Below are 12,910 nucleotides of genomic sequence, written 5' to 3'. Positions count from 1 at the left end.
GGATATTTTAGCCAAATTCCTAACTTAAAAACTAAGGAATCCTATCATTGGTGACTTACAAGGAGAATTTGGGCATTTAGGCAACAAAAATCCAATGAAAAATATCTCCAAGTGTCGGTTACAAATATCGGGAAGCACTCAGGACCACTTCGCAGGTGAAAAGTGAGGTCTGCGAAATTTCTTCATAGCATCCTGCTGATTCAACACCTTTGCAAAGTGGACTTCCATCTTGTGGTGTTTGGCTTCCATCGCGTCGTGAAGCTTCAGGGGAAATCCATGGCACTGTGCAAAAAGGCTGCGAAACCATTCCGCAACAAAAGGCTGATTCCGCAGTACTTTTCTGAAGCCTTCCTTCAACTTGGAACAGTTGTCTTCCAAAGGCTATAACTTCCTCATTTCAAATCCAAATTGCATACGGTTTGAGGCATTGGATTGTTGACTTCCTAAGCTTTCAAATGACATATTGTATGCATAATTTGGACATCGGGAAGTGCTCCAAAAGTAGCTGCAGTGACTGTCATCAAGAATGCTCCATGACTGATTTCTCTTTGCTTCCCCTTTACATTTCCACTTTGCTTATGGGAAAAGATGCTTCAAAGCTTTGATTCTTCATGCCTCTAAGCTTCCCATTGCTTTCCAAGGATTCCATATAACTCTCATCAATCTCATAATGCTTTGGTGATCAAAATACTAACAAAAACACCAAAACTTACACAATTTGATTAGAATTGATTGAAAGGGGCCTTAACATGCTAATTGGGTTAAAAGGCACTAACTACTACTCAAAAGTGTTTAAAAGGATTAATTAAAAGTTATCAAATAGCATTTTTTGAGTAGTAATCAGCAGTTGGTATTTGTGTTGATGGTTGGTGCAAAAAGACACCTTAGACTGAAGGAGTGTCTCCAGTTGGGCGGTTATGCAAGCAGTTCACCAACTAGGTGGTTATGCAAGTAGTTATGGCAGTTGTGGCAGTTACATAACCACCAAGCAGGCTCCTTGGTCTTGAATTTTGAATTATAACTGCAAGGTGAGTCATTTAAAGGCTCATGCATCTCTAAGACAAAGCATATAGAATGTCATTGAATGTTTAAGGGTTCTAAGCGTTGTACTCTAACTCAAGCCAAGTGTTGAGACACTTTGGAAAGGCAATTTTATATCTTGTAGAGTTGAGTAATACAAGTTGGGAAGGGTGTTCCCGTAATCATGTAGTTGCCTGTTACATTGTTCTTCTAAGAGTTAGACATAAAGGTTGGCTAAGGAAGAGTCCTTAACATCGCACACTCAATGAAAAAAATTAGGCAGATTTCAGGGGTGTGACAGCTGCCATAGTGGCTATTTGTGCGTATAACTTAACTTAAAAGGTAGAGCTGCAACTCAGCTAGGTTGGTCGAGTTAATGACTAACCTGAGTCTAACTCAAATTAAGAATCAATCAATCTAAACCCAACCCAACTCAAAGTAGTTAATCAAGTCCAACTCAACCTCATTTTTCTAAACTTGAATTGAATTTGGGTTGTTTAAGTTAGATTTGGGTTCATCAGGTTAGACTTGAATTGATTGAGGTAGTTAATTTGACCCTCAAATCTAAACTCATTTTTCATAAACTTTGTTTTCCTTCAAAAAAAAAAAAAAAAAAGTAATTTAGGGTTTTATTTCTTATTTTGTTTTTCCTTTAAAATAAACAAAAATAAATGGTCACTCCAATTTGTTCAAAAAATCAGTTTTTCACAAATAAAAACTAAGTCTCGTCGTTAAGTAGGAATATAAGTGAACATTTTGGATCGATAATACTCCAAAAAATGATAAAATAAATAATAATACATATATTAAAATTATTTTGATAAAGAAATTGATATATGTATGATATGATGTGTAATATTCAATAATAATATTTGGTGAAATATGAAATTTTGAAATATACACTCAATATTAAAATAACATTCAGTAATTAATTTTACTAAATGTCATGTCAATAATATATATATATATAACCAATGTTGTTTCATGATACCATTGGATGAAGAAATCTCATCTTGATGGAAACAATATTCGTATCAAGACATGATAAAAGATGCAACAATACATATATTAAAGTTATTTTATTGAAGAAATCAATATAAGAATAATATAATTTGTAGCATTTGATAATAACACAATGAATTTAAAAATACATTTAATATTAAAATAATAATTTATCAAATTTGAAAATATATTTAATAATAAAATGATAATTTATCTACTTTATAATCTATATCTACATTTAATATATATATATATATAATTATTTTTCTATTTAAAAATATTTATAATTTACTTATAAATTTATATATATTTAGGAAACTTAGGTTTCAGGCTATCAATATCAAAATAATAGCATATTTAAAACCTAGGTTTACCAATTTCAAGTTTACAATGCTAACCCCAAAAATATTTTGTGTTTCATGCACTTTAGGCTAAGTTGTTTTTTAATGCTCAACATGTCCTCCTCCTACTACCAGGTCAGCCTCCATAGGTTTAAAAAAAAAAACAAAAGACCAAAAATAACTTAATAGCAGAACCTTTCTTCTTTGTTTATTTCTTTGTGTAAACCTTTTGTTCACCTTTCCTTTTATACATATCTAACTAGTATAAACCCAAACGGAAAACCTAGTCATTTTCTTCATTTTTCCTTTTGGTGTGTGGTCTACAGCCGAGATGCAAAAACTTGCGTGGTCTAGCAAAAGTTGTGTGCCCTTGGGTGCCTCTGCCACACCACCATTGCCACACACCACCATCTCTCACGTCCCGTCCTTGTCACCTCTCTCACTCTACTTCCTCTATCTTTGTGTCTCTCTCATTCTCATCCCAAGTACTCTCTCTCACTCTCTATTTCTATATGTATATGATTTGAACGATAGTGATCTAGGGCTTCAATCTATAATTTTTCTTTTGAATTTTTTATTATTTGAGAATGATTATGTAATTCATTATAATTCTAAGCTTTTCTTATTGATTCTTGCTTCTTCTTCTTTTTTCTTTTTTTCCATGCCAACATGCTTCAACTAATTGGGCTTATCTGGAATTTTTAGCTTTCATGTGTTCGATTTCTGAGAAATTTGTGGAAATTGAAAGGAAATATAAAGTTTTGACATTTTCATGGATTGAGTTGGATGAAGTGAATGACTAAGTTTATCTCTGCCGAATAGTTGTTCATACATCACTAAACTAATATTTTTTTATCAAAATCATTGAGCTAATTGTTATTGTGTCAATTAAATGAGTGATTAAGCTCTTGTAAATGTTAGGCTTGTAGGAAAATTTTACAAAAAAAAAAAAAAAAAAAGGTACCTTTTTATTTTATTTTTTCTTATTTGTCTTATGTGATTTTTTGTCTTGCAGGAGGAAATTTTAGGGAACTGATTTTCTCCAAGTGAATGAGAATCATGGGAAAATACACTTTTCACTTATCTAATCGATCAAATATAACTTAAGGTTTTAATTTCATTTTCTTTTCTATTCTTTTCCTCGGGTATCTTAGCAAATAAATAGAGAATTACGAAAATTCTTTTGATAGACTTGTTTTTCCCATGAGTTAGGTGAGGTTTGATGCACTTCCGATTTTTCATTTTTAAAAATATAGAATAATAGCAACTTTATATAAAATTAATTTAGGAACTCTAATACAAAAATAAAAAAATTAAAATAAAAATAATTTATTTTATATTTTAGGTTCCTTAAACTCATTATTTATCTTAATGCTTCTTAATCTAAATTATTGTTCCTCAATTTTAAATAAGAAGGGTATACAAGATGAATTTTTTTTTTTTATGGAATTAAGATTTGAAATAGATCAATGTTGCAGCTACCAAAAAATTGAGCATTACATGTCCAATTGTGTTCTTCTTTTGTTCATGCATGCCCTTGATAGAGAAATTCCTTTCACTCATTCCTTTCAAGCTAGTAAATAGATTGTCATTACTTAAGCAAGAAGGAGCATATGGAGTTGCCTTCTCTAGTAACTGGGCTTTTTTCCTATTGTAGATTGAGTTCCATTTGCCAGATTCTTCTTCCTAATAATGGTAATGAAGTTTATAAGTTATAGAAAATAAGTAGAGATATTTAGTGACCTTCTTTACTAGCGTGTCTTGCTAGGTCCTTTTGGTTGCATTTTTTTTGTAATGCACATTATGTTCTTAAAACTGAAAACAAAAGGAAAATATTATGGTACAGTTAAGTTTTTGGAAACCAAAAATCTTAAAGGCTAGTAAAATAAAACAGAAATCACAATATAAATACAAAGAACATCATCAACTAAGCCCTTACTTTTTATGGACTTTGTTTTAAAGCCTGATATGTAGCCTTGGGGATTTATAGCTCAGTGGGCCATTTTTGTGATTTTAGAGCTTCACATTTCAACATAATTGTATTTTTTCTGTTAATATATGAAACAGTTCTATTGAGTGAAGAATGTAGCTTTAGTAATTCCATATAAATTATAATATTACTTTATACACTTGTCTAGAAACTAATATTGGCAGCTTTGTACCATAAAGGAAGCTTACAAACAAAGTTCTCAGGTTAACCCTAGAATTTCGTTCATAATTGTGATCATTTTTAAAGTGTTCCATGTGATACAAATCTTTCTACACAATGTCTTCTCATTTTTTGTTTATTTCATGTTAATTTTGTTTGGAGCATATGGCAATTAGCTTTTGTGAGGAGTTTAAGTGAAGAGCAAAAATTATTCTCAAGTCATATATTTACTAAAACGATTGCTACCAATTGTTTTCATGGCTATCTACTTTTTGATATCATTAAATTTGTTTTTCATGGGTTCATATTTTTTAAAGATTTCTTTATTCATCTGTAGGACCTAAGAAGATAGAACCTTAAGGGAGACAATGGGGACAAATATGGTGTTCATGCTGCTAGAAGGTATTTTAACAATGTTGATAGAGATTTTTGTTGGTGGAGGTGAAGACATTGTTGGGGCTGGTCAAATGGTTAGAAGAAATGCAAAAAATGTAGTTGCTTGGTTGGAGGTGTTGGCAGCTCAACTTCAAGATCATGTTGGACAGATGTTTAGTAGACAAATGGTGTTGCCATTATACAACTCTTTTCCATTTGACATGCTTGTACGCATATGGGTCCTTGTGTTTCGCTTACTTGAAAATTCATTTTCTGTGAGTATGTAAATTATTTTCCCGTGTTTTATTGTTTCTTGATCTGTTATTCATTCAAGGCAACTATATTATGCCAAAGTCATGATTTTATTTTTTGAATATTTTCCTAGGTATTGATCATTTCATAATTCTACAAAAATCTATTGTAGTTGTCTAGTTTTTTTTATTGTTTGTAGTTTATAGATTAGATATTATATGCTGAAAAACTATGATTCTCTACATGTTCTTTTCAAGAACACAATTTTCCTTCTTGTAATTTTTATCCCCCTTTCCTTGGGACAAGTTTTCTCTCTGCATCTATTATGTCTCTTCTCCTCTACTACAATTTCTACTTTGTCATCAGTCATTCCTCTAACTCAAACTCATGCCTTAGCGAATAATACAATGAATAATGCATTAGGCGCTGATACAAATTCATCATTGGAAATTCGTAGATATGACATGCAAAACTAGGTAACGGTGGTGGTCGTGAAGATGTTGAAAGAAGACTCAACTGGACTGGTAGACGTCTCAAATATTATTAGCAAAACACTTTCAGTAAACCAATTTAAAGGAGAAATTATCATAACATCTCACTTGTCTAATGAGATGACTCTTGCCATAGGTTACATGTTTATACTATTGTTCTTTTTGAAAGCTTAATAAAAGTTGCAGTGAAGCCATCAAAATGGGTTGATTCTTTGCCTTACTTTCTTCAATGGATGTATCATCTTCACTTTAAAATCTCATTGAATGGGATGTTACTCTTTAGCCCGCCCAATTGACCTTAAGGACTCGAGACCATCTGGGCACCATAAGTAACACATTTGAACTTCTTCACCTAATAAAAATTTGAACGATTTCATATTCCAAATAACCCATCAAGACTAAATTTAATCTTTTTAGACGATATGGTAATAATGGAAGAGCCCTGACTAGTCAGATTCATGGTGCATGTGGTAGAAATTGACAATGCATTTCTGTAACATGTTTTGCTAATAATAGCATATTTCAACGAATCTAGAGAAAACTATTCTCCATAAAACTGCTCCATTTTCATTCTTTGAATTGCAAAATCAAGGATACAAACATGGTTTCCAACTTGTTGCCCATTTTCTAGCCTTTTCAAGGTTGCAATAATAAGGGTACATGCATTGAAGTGAAAAGATATCATAGCTTATAATTGTATCCCATTGAAGTGAAAAAATATCATAGTTGGAGAGCATGATGCAAGGCATGTCCCATTTTCTTTTTCTACCCCCTCCCTCCCAATCTCTTTTTCCCCATATCTAGTATGTTTTTCCATACTTCCAAGTTGTATGAATCCAGCCATTAGCTATGAGCCGATTTCATCAACTGTCATCTGTCCATCTATAGTCATTTCAACATGCTCAGCATCTTTAAACCACTTTGCAGCAACAGAAATGGTCAATGTAATGCTTAGTAGTATGTTGTGAACTTCATAGCTATTGATATCAAAGTTAGTCACCGCATTCAAGCCTCGGATGGTAATGACATCAATGTCATAGGCGTTTACTGCTTCGCTTTGGGTGTCTGCAAAAAGAAGATGGAAAAATAGTGTCTTAAAGCAAAGTAGAGATACGAGGAAGCATTGAAAATGAAACCAGATTTCTAGCAAGGTCTTGTAGCTCTACGGCAGCAAAAGTTTGAACAGGGAAAATTTTCTTAGTATTATGCAAATGATAATGATGTTGATTTGGCAATGTGGTCTTCTAAAGAGGTTCTACAGGTTTATAACAAAGCTGAGAACAATATGTAATTATAATATATAAACAATAAGGATGAATCTGAATAGTGGTTGGAGCATTGAGGTAGAGGCTATCTTGCAGTATAGAAAGATGACATCTTTTGTAAAAGCAAGTAGAATAGGTTTAATTGAGAAGTACTTGAATAACAAGAGAAAATAAAAAAGTAGAGAAGAAAACATGAGATAAGAGAGAAGACTATTTAGGGAAAACCACAATTTTTAGCTTCCAAAAACAAACAACTTATAAAAAACAAAACTTATAAAAAAATAATAATAAAACAACTCATAAAAAAACAAACTTAAGGTGTTTGTGGGTTGATTGTAGGCAGGGGGTGTGAGGATGGAGTTTGGTGGTGTGATATTCTGGATGTGTACAATTGGACCTTAATTGTGGACTTTAGATCATTTGTGTAACCAGTGAAAGGCTTCTAAAACAAGACTAACCTTGTACTAACACAGTACAAATTTCTCCCCATTCACCTTCCTCACACTTTCCCCCTCTCTCACCCTCCTCAAAAATGAACTTTTCTAGAAAATCATAATAGGCTACCATAAATCCTAAGAAGAGACTTTTAATCAAAAGTCAATATAGAAATTCAAATAAACCTTAAGATTGTTTTTTATAGCCAAATTAAAGAAGAATGAGATTAAACTCCTGGCGAAATTTAAAACCTTAATATTTCAATGCTATATTAACTTCAACAAAATTACTATAGGAATTGAAATATAATCTACTATGATAACAACTTGCTAGAAATTATTGACATTAACTCCCTAATTCATTACTAGTTAACATAAGCAATCCCACATGTATGGGAAAATTAAGAGGATATATGTTAGATAAAGTGTCTAACAAAGAGGGTATGATCTAAGTCACAGAAAGCATACAAGTTCCATCAAAGCTAAAATAAAAGAAAACCATATGCTAGGCAAAATAAATGAAATCAACCCTAAAGCAAATAAGTTTAAAATGAGAAAACTGACATCTCTTAAACATTTGACCCATTACAGCAAAGATTTAAGGAAATGATTTTTTAAATGTATTTTCACCATAAGTTAAACAATTACTTTATTGTTGCAAAGCTTATTCAATTTCATTCTTTCTAGACAATCTAGGGTAATAAAACTATGTTTTCATCTCTAAAGTGCACTAGGATAGTAGCTATCTTAAATTCAAGTAGTACGTAAGCTTCACTAACATAGTACATAAGGTGCATTAAGCTACTTCACAAATGGTTATACCTAAGGTTCACTAAGGTGTACTAAGGTAGTACCTAAGGTACATTAAGGAAGTACCTTTATGTTAGGATAGAGCCCTTAAAAGTATGACATGATGTAATAAATTTGAAATTCATTATTTATTTAATGATGTTCCAATTTCACTTTTATCTATCCTTATTCCATGTATTATACTTTATGAGTATTCTTGTCTTCATCTTTTGCATTGTACATGACTTAAGTGCATTAGGAGTAGCATAAAAGATCCAAGTCATGCGTTCCTTGCAAATAAATGACTTGTTCACAACCGATTCATGGGTCTAGGCAACCCATTAGAGGTTGTAGTGTACCACCTCCTAATTGGAGGGATGGTTGGTCTTAACTATCGGGATGGGTTTCCCATGGTGAGTGCACTAGTGTGTATAGTTACACATTAGATAAGACCTATAGTGAGTCATGACTTAAGGCTATCAAGTAGTCATGACCTCACCAAGTTGCTTCATTGTGTTGTCTCTCAACCTTGAGAGAATATTGAGATTGTGCTAAAGTTAGCAATTACTTTGACCTACGTGTGATATCCTAAGTTCATCATATATTCCCTATGGATTGGGTCATTGTTGATGGAAGCCAATAGCAATAGGTATTCTCAATAAAGACACCATGATATCCCTTAGGATTGAGACAGTGTATCCCCTTGAGTGATCCTAAGGAGATGTGTTCATAAAAACTATGGTTATAGTAGTTCCTTAAGTGGAACTTAACATAGGCTCTTTAAGATTTAAGATATGTTAATTGAACACACAATAAGAGGATATGTAACTTAAGGATGGTAGAGATAGTCTTAAAAGGTTTACAGTTTTCACCTTATTAGACTATGAATACCAGGTCATGGAAAGACTGAACACAATGGATAGCAGGTCATAGACCTGAGCACTTAGTGTCTCGTTGTTATTTACATAGGATACTAGAGTTTAGTTGATTATATATAGTGGGATGTTGAATCAACTTTAGAATTGGATTTTGAGGGAGCTAGTATTCCTATAGGTCTCAATGGTCCCTACTTTGAGCTCATATACCTTGTTGGTATGGGTTAAGAAGGTTAGATTAGCTCTAAGTTTACTTTTGTGCATAAGAGCGTTTTGGTAATTACGTAAAGTTGCATATGGGTAAGTGAACGAGGTCTCTGAATTTGGCTAATTGATTAATTAGTATGCCCTATTAGGTTAATTAATCAATTAAAACCTATTTTGGGCTAGATTAAGTGACCAAGCCCATGTGGCCTCAAGCCACTTAAGCTCATCTAGGAACCCTATAAATACCCCATAAGGGTTAGGGTTTCCATAACTTTTGTCTTCCACCATCTAGAGAGATAGAGAGATATAGCCTCCACCCTCTTTTCCTCCCCACCAGAAATGTGTCAAAATCAAGGTTTTTCATCGAGTAGAAGACTTTAGGTTTACGAGACTTCTACGATTTCGATTTTCACCTTCACTATGTGGATTTGATTCGGGAACGTCTGAATCTGAGGTATGATTTTCGTTAGCACTTTTTGAATCCTTTTAAAGTATAAAAATGTTATTTTTCTGTTGTGCATAGGATTTAAAAAAAAAACCTAGGATAGTAATACATGTTCCTAACCTGATCCGAGCTTGGGAAACAAAGAGATCTAGGTTTTTCCCATCACTTTACACCATTAAGGTAGTACCTAAGGTTCCAATTGACTAACCAATTATAACATAATAATGGCATGCTTGTATTTAGAATGAAATTAAAGAAATTGTGTCTTGAGTAGAAAAGTTCTAACATCGCTCGTCTTCAAACAATGTTCTCCATCCATAATGAATGCCAAAGCTAAGTCATATGAATCAAAAAGCTAGTACCTACAATATCTAAAGGAACTACCTAAGGTTCAGGAATGAAATACTTGAGGTCCATTAAGTTAATACCTAAGGTTCACTAAGGTGGTACCTTGGATGATTAAGGTAGTACCTAAGGTGCATTAAGATAGTACCTAGGTGCGTTAAGGTAGTCCCTAAGGGAAACCAACTAAATAACATATTAGAACATAATAATGTCATGCTCAATTAAGGAAATTGTGTATTGAGTAGAGAAATACCACACTTATCGATTCATCTTAAAACTAGTATGGAATTCAATGCCAAACCTAGGTCCTATGGTTGAGCACGGAGCCACCTAGAAAGGTTAAACTAACGCCCCAAGGTTCACAAACGAACTACCTAAGCTCCATTAAAGTAATACCTAAGGTTCACAAAGGTAGTACCTAAGGTGCATTAAGGTAGTACCTAAGGTGAACCAATTGGCCAACCTATTACAACATAATAATTCCATGCTCAATTAAGGATATTGTGTATTGAGTCTCATCTCTTGATTCATTTTCAAACTAGGATGGAATTGAATGCCAAAGATACGTCCTATGATTGAGTACAATAATACCTAGGATTGACAAAGTAACTATAGTTGGTTCACAAATGTAGTAACCAAGGTGTGATAGTACCTAAGGTTCATTAAGGTAGTATCTAAGGTCACTAAAATAGTACCTAAGATACATTAAGGTAGTACCTTCACACCATTAAGGTTACCTAAGCTTCCAATTACAATATAATAATGTCATGCTCGTATCTAAAATGCAATTAAAGAAATTGTGTCTTCAGTAGAGAAGTGCAACATTCTCAAATCATCTTCATCTAGATGTTCTCCATTCTTATTGAATGCCAAAGTAGGTACTATAATTGACAGAGCTAGTACCTAGGATTGACAAAGGAATTACCCAAGGTTCAAGAATGAAGTACCTAAGGTCCATTAAGGTAATACCTAAGGTTCACTAAGACAATACCAAAGGTGCATTAAAATAGTACCTAAGGTGCATTAAAGTAATACTTAAGGTGCAATAAGATGATACCTAAGATGCATTAAGGTAGTACCTAAGATGCATTAAGGTAGTGCCTAAAGTGTGTTAAAGTAGTACCTAAATTGCATTAAGGTTAGTACCTAAGTAGAACCTCTTGAATAACCTATTAGAACATAATAATGTCATGCTCAATTAAGGAAATTGTATATTGAGTAGAGAAGTTCGACATTTATCAATTCATTTTAAAACTAAGATGAGAGTGAATGCTAAAGCTATGTGGCTGACCACCACCATTTCCCCATTTCTCTTCTTTCGATTGTCTTGTTTGACCCTTCTTTTATTATTTTATTTATTTCCATATTTAACTTTATTTATTATTTCGTTAAATGAAATACCAATATCTAGAGTTTTATAAACTTAAAAAAAAATACATATCAAGACTCAAATACTGATATTAAGAGAGAATTTTTTTCTTCTCATTCACTCAATTCGTTTCTTTTCTCCCTTTTATTTGATTACTTTTTGAACAAATAAGTTCTTTTCCTTTTTTTTCTTTCATTCTTCTTGTTGTCATTATTATTATTATTATCCATTTTTATAATTCCTAAATAACAGTTTATTATCAATTTCTAGAAATTCCTAGGTAATTTTAAGTTCCTTTTTGTTGGCATCTTTATGATTTATTTCAAGATGATAACTACTCGTGACAATAGGTCATGTTGTGTTATATTTGTGTCGTATTGAGATAAAAATAGTAAAAATTTACTCAAAATCGAATATGATCCATTTAATAATCATATCAAAATAACTTGATATGAATATAACATGTTTATTACATGAATAACACAATAAACATGTTTAACCCATTTAATAAATATTTTAATTTGTATTGAGTATTAATTGATACAAATAACCTAATAACATGAATACAACTCATTAAACTTGTTATTATGATTATAATCTAATTAACCTATTTAAAAATTTCAATTTTTAAATATATTATTTTAAACACTTTTTAGTTGTTTTAACCTTCAAGTTTAATTTTTAAAATTTTTAATTAATTAATTAATGTAATTAGTGAATTAAGAATTTTATTTTATGCACATTTATTATTTTATTTTATTTTAAAATATAAAATATCCGTAATATATTATAATGAAATATATAAAATTATATACAGTGTTACTTTGGTTTTGCTTTTACTTTTAAAAAATAGAAGTTTTTATATGAGAAGTAGAAATTGTTATACCAAAAATATAATATTTTTAAAAAACTATTTTAAAAAATGTTAACACTTAGGTAGGAAATTTTTTTTAATACCTCAATTTGTAAATCAATTTTAAAAAGTCATTATATTTTAAATGTAAACTTCTCAAAATTCTTATATCTTATATAAAAGTTATGGGAAAAATGCCCATACACCCCTTAAACTTTTAACTACTGGTCAAAAGACCCCCTTAACTTTTTTATTGACCAATTTACTCCTTAAACTATTCACAACTGCCAAATTAATACTTCAGTTAGTCACACGTTAAAATACTAACGGAATAAACACATGCCACTCACGTGGCTTTTAAATACAAACTAAAAAAACCCAAACATCCAAAACCCAACGGAAGAGAAGAGAACCAGTCCAGGTCCGGTAGAGAGAGAGAGAGAGACTGCACGCCGTTCATAGCCACTGCCAAGCTTCTCTCCGCCGTCTCGCCGCTCTTGTCCCGACGGCACCTTGGTGGTTCTGCCGCACTGTTCAATCTGGGTATGTCTTTTTTTTCTTCTTCTTCTTCTTACGTCTTGATATTTAAATCTTCTAAGAACTTTTATTTTTTTTTAATCTCCATGTGCGAATTTTTATTGTAGAAATTCTTGTTTTGGTTTAATTTCTGGGTTGGGTCTCTATGAAATTCTTGGTTT

The sequence above is a fragment of the Vitis riparia genome, chromosome 10, assembly GCF_004353265.1.
Source record: "Vitis riparia cultivar Riparia Gloire de Montpellier isolate 1030 chromosome 10, EGFV_Vit.rip_1.0, whole genome shotgun sequence".
Lineage (NCBI taxonomy): Eukaryota > Viridiplantae > Streptophyta > Magnoliopsida > Vitales > Vitaceae > Vitis > Vitis riparia.
Note: the sequence above shows the minus strand (reverse complement) of the source record.